At 44.0% G+C, this 13,566-nt stretch overlaps 1 protein-coding gene across 3 annotated transcripts in view; it reads left to right on the top strand.

Annotated features, from left to right (window-relative positions):
- The first annotated feature begins 1,462 nt into the window (after positions 1–1,462).
- Positions 1,463–13,566, top strand: part of LYN (LYN proto-oncogene, Src family tyrosine kinase) — a 135,566-nt gene continuing 123,462 nt past the window's right edge. For all 3 annotated transcript variants that reach the window (XM_090283680.1, XM_090283678.1, XM_090283679.1), the window contains exon 1: positions 1,463–1,746. The gene's annotated coding sequence lies outside the window, so the exon portion shown is untranslated. The remainder of the gene's footprint in view (positions 1,747–13,566) is intronic.

Below are 13,566 nucleotides of genomic sequence, written 5' to 3'. Positions count from 1 at the left end.
CACTGTAAGTGCTCTAGATGAATAAAGTGATGAATTAGGACACTTGAGTGTGAGGAGTTAGAAGTGGTGGAGCTGGGTACAAGCCCAGTTCCTCCCGATGATACTTTTGTTCCTTACTCCAAGAGACATTTCACCAAAAAACCAAACACAGGATCTTCTAGATGACTTAATCAACACCAAACATTTTGTGTCCCATTCTTTACTGCCACATGCCTTTAGCCAGGATCTCAAGGAGTCATTGATAAAATAGATATTTTAATTTAGGGCCAATATATTTGAGAGGACATCCTGAAGAACAGTTCAGGAAATGGGTCCTCAGGCTGTGAATTGCTCCATGGGATCCACAACAGATTTCACTCACACATCCAGCACCTTCTAACAGGTAACCTCTTTAGCAGGAAACTAACCACCGCATCCAGTGAACATCATATGTATATACCACCCTGCCCCTCCCACCCCCCATTTAAGGCAATAGTTTGCAAACCTTTCTACTCTCTTACCAGTAACAAATGATTGATGTATTGATTGTGTCATACGGTGGCTAACTTGGTTGCTGGACTGTGGCTGTAGCCTTCTTAGGTAGGGCCAGCCTCTTCATGACATTCTTTGTTTTTTTGTTTTTTGGTCATTCAATGTTTTTTAAATCCTTAAAAAAATTTTCTTTTATTGTTCTTCTATTACAGCTGTCCCTCATTTCCCCCCTATTGCTCTCCCCTGCACTGCCCACCCCTGCCCCTGTCCCACAGTCAATCCCCACCCCATTGTCCATGTCCATGGGTCATTTATACCAGTTCCTTGACTAGACTCTTCCCCTTCTTTCCCTACATATAAATGAAAGAATAACAACGACCATTATTGTGTGTCAGGCACAGTGTGAGGTAGGCATCTTTATCTCCATTTTCCAGGGAGGAAATCGGAGTTTTGAGGAACTGAGTAACTGCCAGGCCATTTAGCTCCACAGCCCCTTTCCACCTATCAATACCCTGCACATCCCGTGTACACTCCTAAGGATCTGACTCTGTACTGATTAAGAATTCAATGAGACTCTGGGTTTCAACTCAGCACACCTCACCCTCTCTGTACAGAACTCTAAATGTTGGGGGATAAGAGCGCGCCCGCTCTGCTTCGAGGGGCACCCCACTTCCTAACACCTTGGGGAGGAGTTTGGAAGAGAAGGAAAGGAGACTGGAGAGGTTTCACTGACGACCAGACTCCAGAGAGTCTCCCTGGAGGATCCTTCTGTCGTCTCTACGGGAGAATGTTGGGCCCGAGGTGGCTCCACTCTCCCAAGCTGCACATTGGACACCAGGTTTCTTTGCCTTCAAAGCTCTGCGCGGCAGCCACGCCAAAGATCCAAACCTTGGGCAGGGGCCAAACGGTCACTTCCCCGCCCCCCGGGCGCAGTATGCAAATCCGAGCACCAGGAAGTAGCTGGGACCTCTTGGCCAAGCCCAGAGACAGCCAGTTCCTCTCCAGTCCCGCGGGGCCGCCCACCGATCGCTCCCGGCCGTGGCTCCTCCGGGCCAACGCGCTGCAGTCTCCAGCCTGCGCGGCCAGCCGGGCGGCCGCACCACCCAGGGCTCGGAGCCTGCAGCCCTTTGCCGTGCGTCCTCGGTTTCCGACCCGCAGCACCTCTCTACACGGTCCGCGCTGGGCCGCCCCGTCGCGTCCCCGGCTCTGAACTCAAGTCACAGTGGAGCCCCGCCATCACCGCCGCCGCCGATCCGCAACTTTCACCGCGAGCTGGTGAGTCCCAGGCGTGAGCCCGGAAGGTGGGCGGGGGCGCCAGGTTGGACTGGGCGGGGGCCGCGGTTGTGCCACTAGCGCGAGTCAGAGCGTAGGGTCGGTGCCGGACGTGGGGTCTGCCCTGGACCTGGGGCCGGGAGCTGGGGGCCGGCACGGACAGCGGGAGCGAGGGACGCGAGCCGCTTCCTGGCCACCCTGGCGCCGAGCCCGGCGGTGAGGGCACCCAGATGCCTTCAGCCCTTGGGTGACGGGGTTCGGGGGGGGGGAGGTGAGGAGGCGGGAGCTGGCAGCTCCGCAGGTGTCTTCTCCCCGGAGCCGTGCAGGGGCGTGGTGGGAGGGGCGGGGGCTGGAGCGGGTGTTCAGCCAGGCCCTCTGGCAGGTACGGGAGAGGCGGACGCAGTCCCCGCTAGGGCCTCTCCTGGAGCGCTAGGGGGAAGCCCATCTCCTCTCGGAGCTGGCGCGCGGCGGGGATCCTGGTTGGCACCCTGGTGGAGACTCCTCAGGTTGCACAATCTGGGCTCCCTGCTGGGCCCTGGGTCCCAAGAGGCGTGGAGCGGAGCTCGGCTCAGGCCCTCTTCCAGGCTGGAGGACAGCTGTTCTCTTGGGGAGCCCCCGTAGGAGCGTGACGTCGAGGGGTGCGGCGGAGGCTGCTGCGCACCCTCCCGCTGAGCCAGGCGCCTCTTGGTCCGCGTAGTAACAGTCGGGTGCCTCCGCCTCCGAGAGGAAGCGAGAGTTATTTTAAGAATTCAGGGGTTGTCTTTCCCTCGCATTGGGGGAAGGGTGTACGCTTCAGTTCCCACTTTCCTGCTTTATCTTGACCGACTTTGTCGGCTTCTGGATGCTGTGCATTTGTAATATGACTTCTAATAGCCGGCGTGCTCCTGCGGTAGTATGATTGTGTCTCCAAGTGTGTGTGTCTTACCCCAAACCCCACCAGAATTCTTTACCATCTCAGAAACCCTAGTTGAATGTGGGTCTTGCAAGTTCCTAGCTGAGAGTGAACTTGGGCCTATGGCTGAAATTCCCTGTTTGGGTTTCCGCTCTTTGGGAGAACATAAGCTTATCTCCTCAGCCATTTATTGCACGTAAAGCCCCAAACACCTACTCTGCATTTCATGAATGGCGCTTATTTATTGCAGATAATTATGACTATAAAAAAATAAGGCTCTCTGGTTCTTTTTAATTTGGTGATTTCGAATTTGTCCGTTTGAGCCACCTGGCCTTAGTAGTAAATCTGCTTAATATACAAGGGGTTTGCTGTCGTAAAGCAGGACCCAGGAGTCTGGCCCACCCTAAGAGCTAGCCAATAAGGATGTTTGATTTACTTCTTTTTTATTTTTATTTTTGGAAATTAGTTTATCCTCTTCTTCAAAATAATTGAATACTGATAATTAAATTTTAGAGAACCAGAAGTTGTTACAAACAGGATGCAGTAGAGAAGGTAGGGTGTTTCCCTAACTGGAAAATAGTTATATTTTGTTGAAAGAAAGATCTTAAGTTTTCCATCAAAAGTTGTTTGGCAGTTTATAAATTTCTATGTAGTGACAATATAAAAATGTTTTTACAAAATACAAGAATTATGAAGGACATGCTTTAGTAAATGTAAGGTGCTTAAGAATATCAGTAATTTAAAAATGCACTCATCTCTTGGATATTATATCTGAATTTTAAAATCGTGTTATAGACTACTTCATTCACTGTCAGATACTACATATATATATATATATATATATATATATATATATATATTTTTTTTTTTTTTTTTTTTTGACATTTTTTCCTCTGGCTCTTGATTTGTTGGCTGCTCCCAACTGGCTTGCCGCCAGAAAAGGAGTATTCTCTCTGTACTGGAAACACCTCAAGCAGTGCGCAGGGTGTAGGCAGTGACAGTACAGGTGCTTTACTGAGCACCCAAAGCCCTTTCTGAGTTAGGTAAGCTTGCTGCAAAAGGTGGGATTCAAGTAGTCCCTGGTTTTCATTTGGAGATGAGAAAGTCTTGAAGAAATGTAATTTGATCACAGAGGCCTTTGGGTGGCTGGGCCTCTTTGGATGCAGTGGAGCAACCCTCTTCCTGAGTGAAGGGTGGAGGGCCTGATGTAAGAGACAACAGCAGTCAGGAAACCTGGGTTTGGGTCTCAGCCACCATTTATTTACCAGAGCTGTGATTTGGGATAAGTTACTTGAGCTATTAATTTAGCCATCATTTCCTTTACGATAGTAACCAGAGTTATATTATGACTTGCCCCAATGTGTATAGTCTTAACAACTACAAGAAAACTCCATGACAACAGCTTTATCTGTCTTGTCTGGAACACTAGCCCCGGAGCCTGTCACATAGCTGGGATGATATGGAAGAGGGAATGGAAGTATGGCCCTGTGCAAGGCAGAAGGAACAAGGCTGGGCTTCCTAAGGCATTTGAGGCTTACTTGCCCTCTGTCTTGGTTTCTAAAATGGGGATTTGAGGAACTTTTTGGACTATCCTGTTATACCAGTGCTAGTACTCTTTAAGTGGGAAGCTCCACTCAGGACTGATGATTCTGCTGTATTGCCTGGAGAGGGGGCTTGATTGGCAGTGTAAAATGTAGCCTGCAACAATTGTTTGCTCTACTCAAAAAGGCCCACTTTATCTTATAGAGTCATAGATGTTGCAAAGGTATGTGGAGAATTTGTGATATCAGTCACCCCCTGCCCCCTCAATGGCATTCTTTTTAGCAGAAAAGTAGTCCAGAAGTTTTGCAAATTAATGATTTTCAAAGCTTTTTAGTTCCTTTATATTTGTGTTCAGAAACAAGTCATCAAAACATGAGATGCCAGTTGGTTCAAATGAATACATGGAGTTATCATTGAATAATATTAAGCTGTATTATCGAAAAATAAAAATACTAATTTTAAATCTGTATAAATAAGAATAAAATGTATACACACCAGAGCACTGAACATTGTTACAGCTCATGCACACTGCTGATATCCTCAGACATGGATATTATTAGTATTGAAAGGTCACCACAATCATTAGTAGGAACATTGATCAATGACATGTTAAACCTCTCTTGGGCACTTCTTGGCAATGATAGTGCCAACACCTTTTGCTTACACAGGGCTCTGAAGCCTCCTGAGCTCTGATCTCATCTGAACCTCTCATGGTACCCCAGGGTAATCAGAGACATAGAGAAAAAGAAGTTTGGTGGCATGTTCAAGGTCACAGACCTGGTTAAATGGCACCTTTGGGTGGAGTAGTCATATTTTCTGGCTCCAACTTTAGAGCTTCTCTCCATTTTCTGCCTTTGGATCTGTAGTAGGTACTCAATTACTTAAAAACAAAGAAGTTAATTTATCATTTAATATACATTTTTAAAACAGTATCACAAGTAATTTTCTTCCACCACTTGGTAACTATCTGAACTAACTGCTCAGGACAAATGAGCAAATGCATCAACTATGGTTCTTAAATTGTATGCAGGACATGTAAAATTATGTTTTTCGCAAATTGTCCTTAGAGTGTCTTTATCTTTCATAATAACAATAAAGAATACATCCAAAGGTAAGAAAATCAAAGTTTCATAAAGAAAATTCAAAGTAGTTTTCAATTTATACGGAATGACAAAATTCGCACACATATTTAAAAAAATCTCCCGCTCCCATCACAATGCGTGCGTGCGTCGGCACAAAACGCCCGCATGCACTGTGTTAAGCTAGACTGGCAGAGGAGCTTCCGTGCCTTGCCGCATTGCTTTCTGCTTGAGGCGGGGTGGGGGTGGCGGATCTCTGATAACTGCCAAAGTGGGCACATGTACTGACTGCTGTCCTAAGCCCATGCTCCTACAATTTCATAGACATTGCCTCCATCTTTTAAGCTTGGTAATGAAGACATTAGCAAGGAAAAGGAAGTTAGTTTTTGTTTCTTTTTCCTTTCTTTTTTTTTTAAGTCAGAAATATTGAAAGATTTTTTACAGCTGCCTAGCTTCCTGATACTTAAATTATGAAATGTTGAGTTCGCTCTATCATCCTATCATCATATCTAAAATTTATTTTGAGTTCAGTTTCCATTTGGGGGAGAAGCACAAGTGTAGAAAATGGTATGGAAATCTGCCAATTGAGGAATTAGAATTTTTGGAACAGGCCAGTTGAAATATTGGGACCTTCTTTTAGGTTTCTTTGGCTTAGGTTAGCTGGAAGGGCTCTCTTGTAATTTAGAATAGCAAGTTTACATAATTATTTGGGATGGTACGTTAAAAAGGCTCTTCCACGTTGAAAAATCTGTCAACTTTTCTTCTTGCCACAAAGCTATTTCTTGAAAGTTATATTTATAGTCAGGATGGAGTTTTCATTTGTATAGAACTCTAAGCGTTGATTATTTAAACATGCTTTATAATCCTCAGCTTATTTTCAATCTCCCTTGTCAAGCTCCTGTCTTCAGCTCTCCCCCGCCACCTCCTCCCGTTTTACAAAACCGTCAAAGCATGAGTTGACACGATAGGAGGGAGTGGATTATTTAAGGGAAGAGACTTTCCATTAGTCTCAGTGCAATTCTGTTCATTTTTTTAAATGCTGAGATATATAAATGATGTTCCATAAAGCTTCACAAATGAGGATGCATGTAAAAGAAGATTCATTCGAGAGGGTGTTTCGTAATGCTCTAGGGTCTGCTCTTGTTGAGCTATACAACCCTGGGAAGAAAGCTTCATTCCTGTAATTCTGGGGGTCTTTTCCTTTTTACAGTTTGTACTTAAGAAAAAGTCAAATATTGCTGAGCTGCCGGCCCTCCCACCTTCCTGTGAGCTTCTAAAATCACTCTCACTACTCTTTATTTTTTTAATCATTTATCTCCCCTGTACCCCCTTATCCCTCCCTTCCCCCCATCACCACACTGTTGTCCGTGTCCACAAGTTCTCTCTCTTTTCTTTTTTGCTCAATCCTTCCACCCCCCAGCCTCCACCTCCCCTCTCTACTACTCTTTATTGACCGTAGTCCTTGCCCATAGGAAGCTCTTTGCCAACTGGAAGCTCCTCCCCAGTTCTTCTTCCTCTATTGGTACAGCATGTGGCTGGGAGATACAATGACGTCTTGGGGTCTGCTTTTGGTCGCTGGTGAGAGTACACAGTGAGATCGGACGGATGGGTCTGGTTTCGTTCTGCCTCCAGCTAGAGCAATGATATCTTCTTGGTGTTTGGGCCTTTGGGTGCAGCTCCTCTTCCTGTAAATGTTAACCCCCACGGAGGTGAAGGGAATGGAGAAGCTTGTTTCGGAACAACCTGGGGAGAGGGAGGACCACTTCTGCTTTCCACTGGGAAGCTGTGTCACGCAGAGCAGAACTGCAGCGAGGCCTGAGCGAGGCCCGAGGGAGGAGGCCGCGAGGAAGTGAGACTTCCTTCTGCTTTGAGGGCTTTGAGGGCACCAGGCCTGTCGTTTGCCTGCAGCCCCACCTTCCTTACCACCCAAGGCAACTTTTCTCTTAGGGTGCTGTTTACCACCTCCTGTTCTGTTCATTTTCAGTTTGCCCTTAAGAACGGGACAGTGGGGCTGGGGGAGAGAGAAAAAGAATGAATCTAGTCATCAGTGTAGAGCCTCCTCTGGCAAAGCCCACGGGGGCCATGCTTGAGTTTCCACTGACAGAAAGATGTATATTTTGAAATTCTCCATCTTGGAAACCGTTATGAAACTCCTAAGTAGATGTTTTGAAATCCTTGAACGTTTAGGCAAGTTAATCATTTTCTTAATCTTAACTATAATGGTTTGGTGCTGTTTTTAACATTACTTAATCTATAGCCTCTGGTTAAATTTTTGGGATTGAGCAGTGGCTTTCAGAGTTCTTTGACCATAACCAAAATCACGAAACGTATTTGACCTTGTGCCCAAATGCACATTTCTCTGTATGCAACAACAACAAAAAAAAGGTGCAAGAGCCCCTCCTCCTAGGTGGTCAGGAAGTGTGATCAGAGCAGTCCTTTTGAGAAGTTTAGTGAGATCTGTCCGAATTTAAAACACATGAGGCAGGCCCAGAATTCCACAAGCTCTAGTCCAAGAAGAAGGTTTATTAAACAAATGCAAATTAAGATACATCTGTTCAATGGAATACCTTGTAGATATCTTGAAATCGTATTAAATTATGCTTATTAATATGAAATATATTTTTGAAAAACTGAACACAAACTGATAAGTAATATATGATACCATTTCTGAAATAAAATATTCATATGTGGGACAGATAATCTGTAAGCTGTGCATATCAGTAACTTATACTAAAGTTTTAATAGCAATTGTTTCTAAAGGATAGGTGAATGGTGATTTTTTCTTATGTACATTTTTTTTTAAAGAGCATCACTTGTATGACTTTAAAACAGCAGTTTAATGAGTATTGACCTGCAGCCAACATGACTGCAGAGAAAATGTAAGTGTCATCAGGTAACTTTGGGGCAAAGTAGCCATTAAGATGTTTGCGTGGGTGTAGTTGTAAGCAGACCTGCCCCTGGGAGACGTAATGTGCTAGGAGTGTTGTAAATAGAGATGTTTTCTTAAAGAAGCACCCACTTCTGGTATTTAGTTATATTTAGTATTGAGTAGAGCAAGCTTTCCTTGAGTAACCCGTGTGAGTCAGGCAGAGTGTCAGAAGTTCAGGCACAAATGTGCGGACAATGATGGAAATCCTGACGGCGACACAGCACGTGAACCCGGGAAGTATCCGCACTGGAAAGGAACAGATCATTGGCACAGGGATCATTCGGTCTGGCGAGGTGGTCAGAAAGCATGGAGGATCCTTGTCCGGAACTAAATGTTGGATGTTGTTGTGTAAACAAAGGGGAATCATTGGAGCCTTTCACTGGGAAGCCAATTTTTTTCCCATCACAATCGGCTTCTTGCCTAGACTTTTTCATCATCCAGTATTTATGATGTTGCCAAATAATAAAGAGACACTGAGCATCACTTACTGCTTTGAACAAGTGGGTGATTAACTGAGGGACCTACAGGGAATTTCACAGAGATTAACTTGGGGCTAGAAAGTAACATTCATTGCTGTTTTACATGACATCAGAAGGCTTAAGCTTGCATGAGCAGTGAGTAGGTACTTGATAAGTGCCCTAAATGGTGATGATTTTACCCAAACATTTATCTTTGTCTTCTTGATCATGGCAACACTATTGAAGAAATAAGTGATTTGGAGTTGAGGGCTAAGTTTCTGTAACGTTAGTATTTTCTATTTGATTTAAAAGGAGAATATATTGTAAAGTAGCAGTTTGGTATTGGAATTGTGCTTTTTCTATAAAAATTAGTTTATTAGAAGCATCACCATTTCCTGGCAGGGTGACTCAGTCAATTGGAGCATCATGATGTACACCAAAAGTTTAAGGGTTTGATCCCTGCTCAGGGCACATACCTAGGAGACTGGTTCATTTCCTGGTGGCAGTGGAACGATGTTTCTTTCTCACATGATGTTTCCTCTCCCCCCGCCCGCCTCTCTCTCTTTCCCTTCTTTTCTCTCTAAAATCAAAAACATATTGGGTGAGGATTTTAAGGAAAAAGTTTTTTAAAGCATCACCATAATTAGGAGTGACAATATTTAGTCAAAATGATATAATTTACCAATTATGCACGTAATTACCTTGCATAATCATATTTAACATATTGAATATCTACTGTATTTAATGTCTATTAACATTTAATACTATTAATAAAATTAATAAGTTAATAATTGGTGCTGATTACTAGTTTTAAATTTGAGAGGAGATAGTATAATATGGTGGAAAGAAAATAGGCTTCTAAGTTAGGTCTGAGTTCCTATCTAGCTAGGCTCCAGTGCTTGTGACTTTAGGGAAGTTACTTATTTCTTTATTTATAAAATGATGATAATAATACTCCTTGGGTTTGTGGTTGTGATTAACAGAGCTAATATATAATCTCATAATAATTGTTCTTGGAACACCGTAGGTACATAATAAAAGGGAGCTGTTTTTACTACTAGACTGTGGGCTTCCCTCTTAGAGAGGAGGAACTCTGTTCATTCCTTCCATCAAGAAACATATACAGTGAACCCTTGAACAACACAGTTTGAACTGCACAAGTCCACTTGTCCCCTGATTAAAAGTATTTTTGATCGGCAGTTAGGAAACTGAGGACAAGAGGGCCAATTGTGTGTGTTGTTCTGTTAAATTTTATATAAGGGACTTGAGCATCTGCTGGGGTCCTGGGACCAATCCCCTGCAGGGGCTGAGGCATGACTGTAGTTAAGTTTTGGGGGATTCAAAAGTTATATATGAATTTTTGACTGCACAGAGGTCGTTGTTCCTACTCCTCGCACTGTTCAAGGATCAATTGGATGGGCTAAGTACAATAAAAAGTTCATATACTCTTGAAGTCTGGGAAAAGTTCACAGAGTCTAGTGGGGGAGTCAATCATAAACCATCCTACCTAGCAGAGTGTTTGTTTACTAAAAGCTCAGGTGTTCAGTCAGTGGGACTACTGATCAGCGTAGGAGATACTAGAAATTTCTAGAGGCTTCAGGGCTCAGGATAGTCTCTGCAGCCGAAGTTACTGTAAGTGGGGGCATAGGGACATAAACCTGCTTTTCAGAGAGTGTGATCAGTGCTGACCTGGAGTACAAAGTGCTCTGCAAGCAGAAGAAAGAGCTGTTGGTCATAGTGAGGACAAGATGATGGAGCAGGGTCTGGTAGGGGGAGAAGGAATTCTCCAGTTGGAAGCCTTAAGGGAAAATGCAAAAGTGTGAGAGAGTCTGGGGATTCCAGAAAGCTGAGGGTTCCCCTGGCCTGGGCTAAAGGGATGGGCTGCATCGTTAAATAATGAGAGGCTTCCTAATATGAAGAGTGACAGACAAATATAGTAATGGTTACAATCCTAGGCTTCATATGAATTCTTAATATTGGCTTACGGTAATCAATGTGATCAAATACATACCATAAGAGCTGGTTTATATCTCTGGACCATACTGACTTTTTGAATTGTTTCAAATTTAATGGATGCTAAATGTATATAAAAATTTATACCAAATTAAATTTCGTAACTGCTTGCTTTTTGGTTTTGTTATTTTTAAAGTTTTAAATAAATTAAGATAGCCACTAAATGAGGATTTAATTGTAATGTTCCTTAAATTCCTTTCCAAGCAGGTAATTTTTCAAGAGTCTAGTAGAAAGAAAATTTTTGATTGCTTTAGTAAATGACTCAAATGTTACACTGTTGCTGTAGCTGTAAGTCTTCACTAAGGGGGTAAGTACTATACAATCCAACTGAAAAAATGACTTGCTCCTCTGGTGTTAAGTGTCAGCTGCTGTGCTCTCGACATCACCTGTCTACCTTGGTGTCCAGTATTAGCATCCTGGAATCTTATAGAAGGAAGAGATATTGGTGGTGCGTTTTACACATAGTCCTTAGCAGCTAGTCACTTTCACTTGAACATTAAATCTCAGATGTTAGTGTCTAGCCCAGGTGATTCTAATGCAGGAGATGGAAGTGACATTATGAGAAGCATGGTGACAGGGATATTCCTGTTGCCTAAGGTGGCTCATTTCAATTTTGGATAGCTGTGGGTGTTAGAAAGCATTTTCTCTCATGCTGCAATGTTTTATTTCCATAGTTTCTGCCCGTTGGTTCTAGTTCTGCCCTCTGGCACTGTTTCACACACTTGCAGCCAGCCATTGTTGATTGATTAACCACCACTCCCTGTGGCTGTTACAGAATGTATAGGGACATTGTTGACTGCCTGCCCACCCAACACTATTACTCCACATCTTTTCCTAACAGATTATTTCAGGATCCATTGTCTCCCCTGAAGTTTCAGCAGAAGTCTTCCCCATCCCCTTCTATCGGTGGTCCTGACTGGTTAAAGCCTCCTGTTCTTGCCAGCAATTGCTTTATGAATGGGTGACTATACTTTTGTTTGGACAGTAATCAGTAAAGCAAAGTCATGTTCCAAAGATGATCCTAAGATATGAGCAGGAAAGGAGTGGGGGAGAAAGGAGAGAAGAAAAGTCAGGGGTAAATGAAGGATAAAGAAACAAAAAAAAAAACCTTATGTAAGAGTCAAGAAATCAGAAGGAAAATACTGTAAGTTGTCTTGATTACTAGTTTGTAATGTACATGCTATATGGTTGTCCACTCTGTGTTTGTTCTAGTCTCCCAGACTGGTGTGTGTCATTAATGCTGATAATCGGACTTCTATAACCGTAATTTATTTTTTTAATGTACAGTTATTGAGTATTGTGTGTTAGGCATTGTAGCGAGTACTTGGGAGAAACATAAACATTGTTAAGTGTGAGATTCCTTTCCTAGAAAAGTTAAATGTAGTCTAATTTATCTGGACTGTTCACAGAAGGCTGACAAATTAACTTGCTGTGGTTGTGGGCGGGACAATAATCTTCTTGCTCAGGAGCTCCCTGGACATCTGACTCAGTGCGCAGAAACCATTTCCGGTAAGAAGGAAGGCAGTGTGTGAGGTGATTAGAGCACAGGAAATGGATTTTACTGCATTCCTGCTCAAATTCCAGGTCCGTCCCATCCTAGCAATGGAATAAGGTACCTCAGGGTCCTATATTTAAACTTCAAAGTTTGGTTATGAGGGTTCAGAGCTAGCCACATGTCACACACATAGCTAGTGGTAGTCATTGTTGTTGTTATCAAAAGAAAATTGCTTAGAATAGCTACTATCAAAAAAAAAAAAAAAAGAAAAGAGCAGAAAATGACAAGTGTTGGTGAGGATATGAAGAAACTGGAAGGAACCCTTGTGCACTGCTACTGGGAATGTAAAATCATGCAGCTGCTATGGAAAACAGTATGGCAGTTCCTAAAAAAAGACAAATTGAACATAAAATTACCTTATGATCTAGCAATTCCATTCCTGGGTATATACCCCAAAGAATTGAAAGCAGAATCTCAAAGAGATATTTTATGCACCAATGTTTATAGCAGCGTTACTCACCTTAGCAAAGGGGTATAAGCAACTCAGGTGTCTATCAATGGATGAATGGATAAACAAAGTGTGGTATATCCACACTTGTGCGTGACAAACACATTCTTCAAGTGCAAAGAGATCCACCAGGTGTCATGGAGGCACCCCTGCTCCCGCCACTGGCACCAGCTTGACCTCGTCATCACCAGAAGAACGGATATTGGCAGCACCCTCCTCACCCGCAGCTACCACAGTGCAGACTGCGACACGGACCATGCCCTCGTGGTAAGCAAGGTGCGCATAATGCCGAAGAGGTTGCACCACTCCAAGATGAAGGGTCGCCCACGCATCAACACCAGTTGTGCCAGCAACCCAGTTAAGACCCAGCAATTCATCAACAGGATGGAAGATGCACTCGGCGAGGGAATGGCGGCAGATGACATCGAATCCAATTGGCCACGTCTCCGCGACGCCATATACAACTCCGCCATTATTGCTTACGGGAAGAAAGAGCGGAAGAACGCTGACTGGTACAAGGCTCACTGGGAAGAAATGGAACCCGTGATCGAGGCTAAGAGGAAGGCCCTACTGGCTTACAAGGCCACGCCCACTCCCAGTACACTTCAAGCTCTACGGGCTGCCAGGAACAAAGTCCAGAAGACTGCCCGCCACTGTGCCAACACCTATTGGCTAAACCTGTGCAGAACCATCCAGGAAGCCGCCGATATAGGCAACGCACGAGGAATGTATGAGGGTATCAAGAAGGCAACAGGCCCAATCCCCTCCAAGATCGTCCCCCTTAAGTCCAAGACAGGTGAGGTCATCACTGACCAGGAACAGCAAATGCGGCGGTGGACCGAGCACTACCTCGAGCTGTACGCGACGAGGAACACCGTAACAGACACTGCTCTTAACGCCATCCCAG

This window comes from Furipterus horrens, unplaced genomic scaffold (assembly GCF_987537825.1).
Source record: "Furipterus horrens unplaced genomic scaffold, mFurHor1.1.pri manual_scaffold_7, whole genome shotgun sequence".
Classification (NCBI taxonomy): Eukaryota; Metazoa; Chordata; class Mammalia; order Chiroptera; family Furipteridae; genus Furipterus; species Furipterus horrens.
Note: the sequence above shows the minus strand (reverse complement) of the source record. Positions and strands in the feature narration are given on the sequence as shown.